The sequence below is a fragment of the Schistocerca serialis genome, chromosome 9 (genome assembly GCF_023864345.2).
Source record: "Schistocerca serialis cubense isolate TAMUIC-IGC-003099 chromosome 9, iqSchSeri2.2, whole genome shotgun sequence".
NCBI classification, from domain to species: domain Eukaryota; kingdom Metazoa; phylum Arthropoda; class Insecta; order Orthoptera; family Acrididae; genus Schistocerca; species Schistocerca serialis.
The window spans coordinates 443773808-443783778 of record NC_064646.1 but is presented as its reverse complement, the minus strand read 5'-3'; positions in this window follow the sequence as shown (position 1 = coordinate 443783778).

Here is a 9971-nt window from a genome sequence, read left to right as displayed (position 1 = left end):
GGAATATATCCAACTCCTTTTCCAAATAAGTTGAGGTGATCCTCCTCTACCTCGTGCAAGAATCAAAGAAGACAATACTGAAATCACAAACAGTGAAATAGCACCTGCCATTCAATAGCAGTATAACAATAAAATTACCGCTCGGGGTGGAGTTTATGCTGAAGACATTAAAGTTTTAGCTGAACAGGGATAGATTGGCCTCAGCGCCGTTGTTCAATATTATCTATCCAACAGGACAGATACCTTGTGAAGAGCTGAGATCAACTTTTATAGAATTGTCCAGGAAGAGAAACTCGTCACAGTGCGATGACTATCATATGATTAATTTGATGTCTCACGTACTCAAAGTACTTTTGCGGATCACATACACACGGATTTACACGAAATGTGAGTCCCAAATGGACGCGTCCGCAGCTCGTAGTCTAGTGCTTAGCTCTGCTGCCTCTGTATCGCGGGGTCTTGGGCTCAATTCCCGACCGAATCGGGGATTTGCTCCACCCGGGGACTGTGTGTTTTGTGCTGCCCTTATCATAGCACTAGCAGTCGGGAAAATGGCTACACTAGACTGTGAAAACATTGAGAATTTGTACGGGCGATGACAACGGCGCCGTTGAGCGCCCCACGAACCGAACATCATCCTCAGCTGACCAAATGGAAGTGATCAAGTCTGACTTCCGAAACCGGGTTGGAACCCACGAAGCACTCTTCTTCAGCTGGTGCTGAGCAAAACGATTACGCATTATCAGCACGGTCTACTGGGATTTCGTCACAGATGTAAAAACTGAGCAAGGGGCATCAGAAGCGGCTACAATTAGTAAAGGTGTTCACCAGGGCTGTATGCTATCACCTCCCTTGTGTAATATTTACTCCGAAGCAGTGTTCAGGGAAATGTTGGCGGGAGGAAGCAACGGTATCATTATAAACGCAAAGATAATTAACAATAGTAGGTACGCTCATGCCACTGCTGTTATTGCAAATGATCTGACTGCGCACCAACACGCGATAGACAATTTAGTTCAGCGCAACGAAGATCTTGGCCTGTTTTCTAACACTCCACGACAGAAGTTGTACTCTTGTCTAAGAGAACTATCGAAATAACTTTCTTAGTGGAAGGAAATAAGAATGGACAAGTATCCTCCTTGAGGCGCATGGGCATTGTGATGGACGATCAGTGTGATTGTAGAAGTCTAGAACAGAACAGGCCAGCAGACAATTTGTTAGAATAAAATGTCTTTTCGTGAGATTGGATATCAATCCGCAAACTGAGAATGTGAAAGATTCGTTGCCACGAGTTCTCCATTTTTCTCTATGTTGCGAAAACTGGTCTCTTGACCAGTATCTAGAGACAAAAAACTGATGCTTCTGAAATGCATCTGCGTCTCCGTCTCTTACGCATAACTTGGGTGTCTAAAATTTCAAACGATGAAGTGCTTCATCGCACGTGAAAGCGAAAAGAACTATTGCTCACTCAGTACCTAGGACACATTATAAGAGGCGAAAGATACCAGTTGTTACAACTCATCTATGCAGTTCAGAGGACCTCCAACGTCCGTCAGGAGAGGGCGCTTTAAGAAGAAGACGTTCCACTACAAGGGTGTTTTATTGATACAAACAAAAGCTTACACGCAGTCTGCTTACGAGCTGTGTGTCAGCTAAATGGAGGAGGCCTTGACGCATGGCTGTTGGAACTCCAGGGGAAGCTCTGCTCGACGCAAAAACCATTCGCCTTCTAGTAATGAATGTTTGAAACATTTTCTCCATAATGCAAGCACTCGGAACAAGTATTCAGACCTGCCACAGGGTTCCGGGAGCACAATAGCACTCAACACGTTTTTATGTGAAAAAATGTCACTTAAAACGTTTGACTTTTCCATTCTTCAAGCAATCCCACAACGCCTGATATCAAAAATTGCGGACTTACTTTTTGACACTTTTTTAAAAAGCATTGTAAAGTAACTGACGCATCAGCTGATGCACAAAGTTTAATATAAGGAACGATGAAAATGCTTCCGTCCGAAGGCCACACTAAGTCAAATCAGAGCCGCGCTGCAGCAACGCCCTCAATCGGAAACTTTTGATCGCCTCTTATACCTCGATATACGGAGTTTGTACTTCATGTACTAAAAAAAAAAAAAAAAAAAAAAAAAAAAAAAAAAAAAAAAAAAAAAAATTATAAATTAAAAGAGGACGACGAAATTCGATTCCAGATTAGTAATCTATGTTGTTGTTGTTGTTGTTGTCTTCAGTCCTGAAACTGGTTTGATGCAGCTCTGCATGCTACTGTATCCTGTGCAAGCTGCTTCATCTCCCTGTACGTACTCCAGCATACATCCTTCTGAATCTGTTTAGTGTATTCGCCTCTTGGTCTCCCTCTACGGTTTTTACCCTCCACGCTGCCCTCCAATACTAAATTGGTGATCCCTTGATGTCTCAGAACGTGTCCTATCAACCGATCCCTTCTTCTAGTCAAGTTGTGCCCCAAACTCCTTTTCTCCCCAATTCTATTCAGTACCTCCTCAATAGTTATGTGATCTATCCATCTAATCTTCAGCATTCTTCCGTAGCACCACATTTGGGTAGCTTCTATTCTCTTTTTGTCCGAACTATTTATCGTCCATGTTTCACTTCCATACATGGCTACACTCCATACAAATACTTTCAGAAACGACTTCCTGACACTTAAATCTATACTCGATGTTAACAAATTTCTCTTCTTCAGAACCGGTTTCCTTGCCATTGCCAGGCTACATTTTATATCGTCTCTACTTCGACCATCATCAGTTATTTTGCTCCCCAAATAGTAAAACTCCTTTACTACTTTAAGTGTTTCATTCCCTAATCTAATTCCCTCAGCGTCACCCGAGTTGACTCGACTACTTTGCATTATCTTCGTTTTGCTTTTGTTGATGTTCATCTTATATCCTCCTTTCAAGACCCTGTCCATTCCGTTCAACTGCTCTTCCAAGTCCCTTGCTGTCTCTGACAGAGTTACAATGTCATCGGCGAACCTTAAGTTTTTATTTCTTCTCCATGGATTTTAATACCTACTCCGGATTTTTCTTCCGTTTCCTTAATTGCTTGTTCAATATACAGATCGAATAACATCGGGGAGAGGCTACAAACCTGTCTCACTCCCTTCCCAACCACTGCTTCCCTTTCATGCCCCTCGACTCTTATAACTGCCATCTGGTTTCTGTACAATTTGTAAATAGCCTTAAGTCTACAAATGCTAGAAACGTAGGTTTGCCTTTTCTTAATTGAGCTTCTAAGATAGGTCATAGGGTCAGTATTGCCTCACGTGTTCCAATATTTCTACGGAATCCAAACTGAGCTTCCGTGAGGTCGGCTTCTACCAGTAGTATCCATGCAAAAAATCTAGTAGTATCTATGTACAAAATTCAATATTGTGAGGCGTACAATATCTGACAAAAAAAGTGAAGCACCCAAAACACGTGGTTAAATGTCAATGTAATCTGGTACACGTACACACCCCATAGCACCGAAGTTGTATGTGCATGTGTGTAAGAGATGTACGTCTATAAAATCCGATATTTCTTTTGAAAATAAATACTTCGTTGTCGAATGCATAAGTAAAAATGCACCACAAGTTTCGAAACACTCTGTAGTTATGCTTGTTTCTTAAAAACTGATGTAAACAAATAGTGGCGCTAATATTGACCCATGCTCGCATTCATTTCGCTGATGACGCCGGCGTAGCCCACTAGTTTCCTTCGAGCCACACCCCTCGGATTCCCGGCTTTCCATCAGGCCGTGTGGGGAGGGTAGGGGCCGGTGCGGCTCAGCAGATCATCGGGGACTCGAGCTGCGCACCCCGGGTGTGGAGGCCGCTTTGTGCGCGGCCTACGTGTGTGCGTGACACGCGGCACGCACCGCCCCGAGCCTGCGCCGGCGCCCGAGGGTAGGGGCGGCTCGCTTAAGTACTGCGGGCGGGGGCGGACGTGGGCGGTGGCAGTGGTGGAGGCGGCCGTGATCAAAGCGCCGCGGTGCGGCGGCGGCTGGCGGCGCCGCTCCGCCACCAAACACCTGTCATTTGATTTATTAGTTCCGATCCCCCCACCACACTAGCGTCCACATCGTGGCGGGCTTTATAACTGTGTCAACTTGTAAAATCCTGCGTAAACGTGCGTCGGCATTCTGGCATCGATCTGACGGTGTGCGGAAAATGATGATTCGCGTTTAGCTATTTTCTACTCCATTCGTAAATGCAAGGACGGTAATCCTCTACGCCACTGGTCCTCAAAGTTTTTTTTTCAAGAGCCAATACTGACATTGTGAGGGAGCACCTCGGGCCTACATAAATTAGCCTGTAATGAGACCCCAGCACACCAGCTAAAGTAACGGTGCGATGACCTAGTCGCTGGCAAACAAGGCACCGATCGTTAAGTGTCTGCACCATTCGAACACTTCGTGTCGACAATTTTCTGTTTCTGACTGCTGCCACACACAGCGACCACACAGCTGTGACACCGTAATTGCCTGGCGTTACGTTTCTTTTCCTTCTTCTTCTTTTTTTTGTATGGATGGGTGATTAACGGATTGTTTGATGCAACAGATGCAACAGATGTACGGGGGTTGGAACTTCAATAGTGGTAACTATTTACTTACAGCTCGTACAAAATAGATACGTCTTTCAAAGTTTTACTGAACTTCAAAGTAGTCACCAGAATTGTGTATTACCCGTTAACACCGATGTGGAAGTCGTAGGATACTCTTAGCAGTGCCAGTTGTGTTGACAGTTCGAGCGACGCGGTCTATAGCCCAACGAATTTGTAACACTTCTGAAGCGAAAGCCGTGAAGTGTTTCCTTCAGTTTAGAAATCGAGTTGAACTCACGAGGGCTTGAGTCAGGGGAGTGCAGTAGGTGGTGTATTACTGAGCAGCCCCATCAGTCAAACAAATCAGCAACAGCTTACACTGTACGTGCTTGAGCATTTTGCTGCAAAATGATGGTCAAGTCCTGCAGAAAGTGTCATCACTTCAGTCTCTATGCTGTTCATTTTTGGAACACAACCTACGACCAGCTTAGAGACAGAAGTGATGACACTTTCTGCAGGACGTGGCCATCATTTTACAGGACAATGCTCAAGCACGTAGGCCTACAGTGCAAGCTGTTACTCATTTGTTTGACTGATGGGGCTGCTAAGTGCTATGCCACCTACTGCACTCACCTGACTTAAGCCGTCGTGAGTTCAACTCGATTTCTAAACTGAAGGAAACACTTCACGGCATTCGCTTCAGAAGTGTTACAAATTCCTCGGGCATCAGACCGCGCCACTCAAACTGTAAACACAACTTGCACTGCTAAGAGTATGCTACGACTTCCACATCGCTGGCAACGAGTTATACCCAATGATGGTGACTACTTTGAAGGCCAGTAAAACTTTGAAACACGCACCTTTTTTGTACGAGCTTTAAATAAATAGTTGCCACTATTAAAGTTCCAACCCACGTAGGCGGGAGCCTGAGGAAGAAGCACGTGCTTTTGTTTTTTCGCTGTGTATTCCGACGTAAACTAGAAGAGAGGTAGAAACGGACCCTGCAGGGGTCTCGGGTACTGTGACTGTCCAAGACCAGAGATCGTACATCAAGATTGAAACTTTACACAGCAAAAACCCGAAAGAAATCCATAGTGCATTAAGTGAAGTTTATGGTGAGTTTACAGTTGACCGCAGTACACTTTCTCGTTGGGTTAATCGTTTTCGTGGTGGTCGCATGAGCATAGACGATAATCCAAGACTCGGAAGGTCAACAGATGAACCAAGTGTGAACCTTGTGGCAGATGCTCTTGAAGAGGATCGCAGTGCGACTTGTGAGAAACTCTCTGAAGCCACGGGAATTCCCCAACATCCGCATTCCACATTCTGACAAATGATTTGAAGAAGAGAAAAATTTTCGACATAGGTCTCACACTGACTGCTGAAGAGAAGCAGACACACCTGGACATTGAAACCTTGCTCAAACAGCAATTCAACCGTGTAGATCCCGGTTCTTGTGTCAAACAGTAGCTATTGATGAAGCGTGAATTAAGACTTTAAGCGGGAGTTGAAATCACAGTCCAATGAGTGGAGAGTTTCACATTCTCCACGTGCAAAACAATTTCGACGCGCTCAATCAAAGCTAAAGCAAATGATGATTTTGTTTTACGGTCACCAACGAATCATCATGACAGATGGAGTCCCACGTGCAACAATTGTCGCTGCAGTGCATTATCGTAATTTTATGCAAAACCTGCGCAGGAAAACGCACAAAACCCGACCTCAGTTGCTCGAGGCAGGACACTCATTCTCCATGACAATGCTCGTCCGCATATCGGCAGTGTTGTGGTGCAAAAACTACGGGAATACGGATAGGACGTGTTGCCGCATCCTCCCTAAAGCCCGGTGTCCATAAGACTTCGTCTTGTTCCCAAAGTTGAAAAACCGCATGCGTGGACGTTATTCTCATTGTCTGGAAGAGCTTTCTTTCACCGTTACCCGAGCTATTCGACAGATAAACAGATGTGGTGTCCTGGAATTAATAACAAACCTTCAGAGACGTTGGGCTCAAATGGCTCTGAGCACTATGTGACTTAAATTCTGAGGTCATCAGTCCCCTAGAACTTAGAACTACTTACACCTAACTAACCTAAGGACATCACACACATCCATGCCCGAGGCAGGATTCGAACCTGCGACCGTAGCAGTCGCGCGGTTCCAGACTGTAGCGCCTGGAACCGCACGGCTACCCCGGCCGGCAGAGACGTTGGGATTCAGTCATAGAGAAGCAGGGCAACTATACTGAAGGACTGCAACGAGATACTGAAAAAAATGTACGTAAAATATTAGTGTGCGTTATTTATGAAATGTCCTTCCTAAATGATTCGAAAGTCATTTTTTTCTACACTTTGCGTTATATTACGACAGCCTTAATTTAATTTCACACCGCTTCCCGTGAGATCACCGACGTTAAGCGCTGTCGGGCGTGGACGGCACTTGGGTGGGTGACCATCCAGGCCGCCTGCGCTGTTGCCATTTTTCGGGGTGCACTCAGCCTCGTGATGCCAATTGAGGAGCTACTCGACCGAATAGTAGCGGCTTCGGTCAAAAATACCATCATAACGGCCGGGAGAGCGATGTGGTGACCCCACGCCCCTCCTATCCGCATCCTCCTTGAGGATGAAACGGCGGTCGGATGGTCCCGGTAGGCCACTAGTGGCCTGACGAGGGAGTGCTTTTTAATTTAATTTCATATTCCTTGTTAAAAATACGTACCATATTTGAAGATAACCCCCTCCGTAATGGGCATTCACGAATCCATGTTACTTCCGGGACAAAATGTACACGACAGCAGTAGACTGCTACGAGTCACGTACGTCCGTGATACTGGAAGACAAACAATAAAACATTCCCCTTTCCCAGCCTCTAACCCATCAATTGTCACCTTACTTACTTCTCGCCCGTAAAGTAAGCGGACAACTTTACTCAGCTTACATTCGAACTCACCAGCGCCAAACAATATTACGCACATCTCAAAATATTACTCTCTCTGTAAGTATTTTTGTTTGTTACTGAGCAGGAAAACTTCACTCTTAAGAAGCTCTTAAAGTTGGTTCACGTTTTTAGATTCGGCTGTTGGTTGCTAGATGCAACTCTTAAGTACATAAATTGAGGTTTCCTGCTCGCTTCTGTCTGACTATTGTAGGGTTTTTGATCATGTTTTCACTAATTAAATTTTGACTCTCAAGGAAGGTTGTATACATAATGTTATAAATATTTCATAGAATTTGGCAGAACTACGATGAATTAAAGTCTGCCGCCGCTGTGAAAACTATGGCGTTGTCATCTAGCGGTACATTTGCCTCAACTCCAGACAATTACCAAACGTGAGTAAAATCCAAGTCGGGCCTACTGGTCTACAAATAAAGCGCGTACTTGAAAACGGGAAGGAAGCAGGACAGGTTCCAAATGTGGCCATGGATTTTTCACTGTCTCTTAACCTAGCATTCATTCCACAATGTTGTGGACATTTTCCAGAAGCAAAACGTGGTTCGGATTCCACGTTAAACTGCAGACGGGCTTGGTGGTCTAGTGGTAAAGCGCGTCGTTGGTAAGGGGTATGTTGTGGGATCGAATGCTTAAAGCGTTTGATTTATATGAAAGTGATGATGTTCAGTTACCTAACGTTATTCTCTAATTTTTAAAATTTTACTCTACGCACTGCCTCTTAAACAAAATTATCGCTACGCCGACAGATCCTGTCCGTGCGAAGCCGGAGTGGGCCGCTAGTATTGTTGTAAAATACGGATAAGAATAGCAGCACGCACAAATATCTGATTCTGGCCGCAGTTTGACGACCGCTGCTCTAACCCGTCAGTCTTTCGATTATTTTGATGCTACTCTCCATCCTTTCCTATCCTTTGCTTATCTTCACGTACCGACACCCTCCAATGTCAGCTTTCTAACCATGATTTCAGTAAACCCAAAATCAAGCTCACACTTCAATTAGAATTTTATATCATACTGACAATCATTGGCTGAATAAACAGAGCAATCCGAAACGCGCCCTGTGCAGGCAGGCACGAAGCACTGAAGCTAGCTCAGTATACGGTCTTGGACTAGTTTTTGGAGACACGAAACGTATGTGCAGTGGACGGAATATGATTCCACGCAAAAGTGATTTGGTGATAAAAAGTGCCTCAGAGAACGTTCATACGCGAATTCGTGAGTGTTTGACTTCGAACGTTCATTAAAATCGTTCAAACGTATTTTTCTGATCTTGCAATCTTGCTCGATAAGTGAAGATTAGACTCCGATAACTTAGGTTCAAATATTATCGTTAGATTGGTTCTAAAGACTGTTTTTTCTTTAATTTTTATTAAAAACCAGGGTGGCAACCTTTTATTTCTAGATTTTCATTGACGCAGGACTGAGATTTTCCTATTTGTCGTTCCATCACTCACAATCAATTGCACTCACGTTTGTATCTACAAACGGCGTTGAAGACTAAATGGACATCGAGACAACTGTGCAAGACCTGAAGTTAGGCCTGCACATCCAACAATTTCTTAGGAAAACCTTCCACTGTTAGCATTTGTGAGACAGTAATGTGTCATACCAGATACCAGGAACACTCCGAATCTCATCAAAGGGTACCTCCCCCCCCCCCCCCCCCCACATTTGGCAGCACCCTCGATGCCACCTGCGCACCTTCGATGAGCACTTATCTGTGCAGAGATAACGCTTAACCAATTTCTAAGTACCTGTGGGCAGACAACCTCTTCAACATTCTTGAGTTGAGTGATGTTCTGCTGTTGTTCTAGTACATTTCAGTTGGTATACTAGGATCGCCCATTCATTGATTGACCATACAGTCTGCGAATTTCATGACCTTTTCGCCGATGGGAATTCCCTCCATTATTACAATCTACGCTTCATAAACACACTTTGGTGGAGGATATGCCACTGCAGCACACATGCGACAAAACAATGGCAGATCTTCGGTATCCCTGTATTCCTACCTTAACCCCAGTTGTAGTATTTCTTCCACAGACATTGGCCGAGGTGAAAATTGCAATCGCAAAAGGATGTTTCGGGAGAAACTGAAATGGCAACAATTAAGCTACAAAACAAAGTCTAGCACTGCAGCTTGCAGTGACCACTCAGACATATTATTTTTCAATCCAGAAAAAGTGTTTCAGATGTATCATGACTTTTGTTTTGGAGCAAGGCAAATAAAACAGGAATACCTTTGTCTCTTCTTCTGTGCCTCCATAGCCAACGTGTGTGATGTAGAGTAGTTTGAACTGCTTCAAACAGCTGCCAAATACCCCGTCCATAAGAAGACTTCCATTTTCAGACAGGAACTTCTCCGCTTCCTCACAGCCGAACACTAGGATTCTTTTATCAGAAATATACCCATCATAAATTTTCACAAAACTGTTATTTTCAGTTAATTTCAAAAAGCGTCCAAGG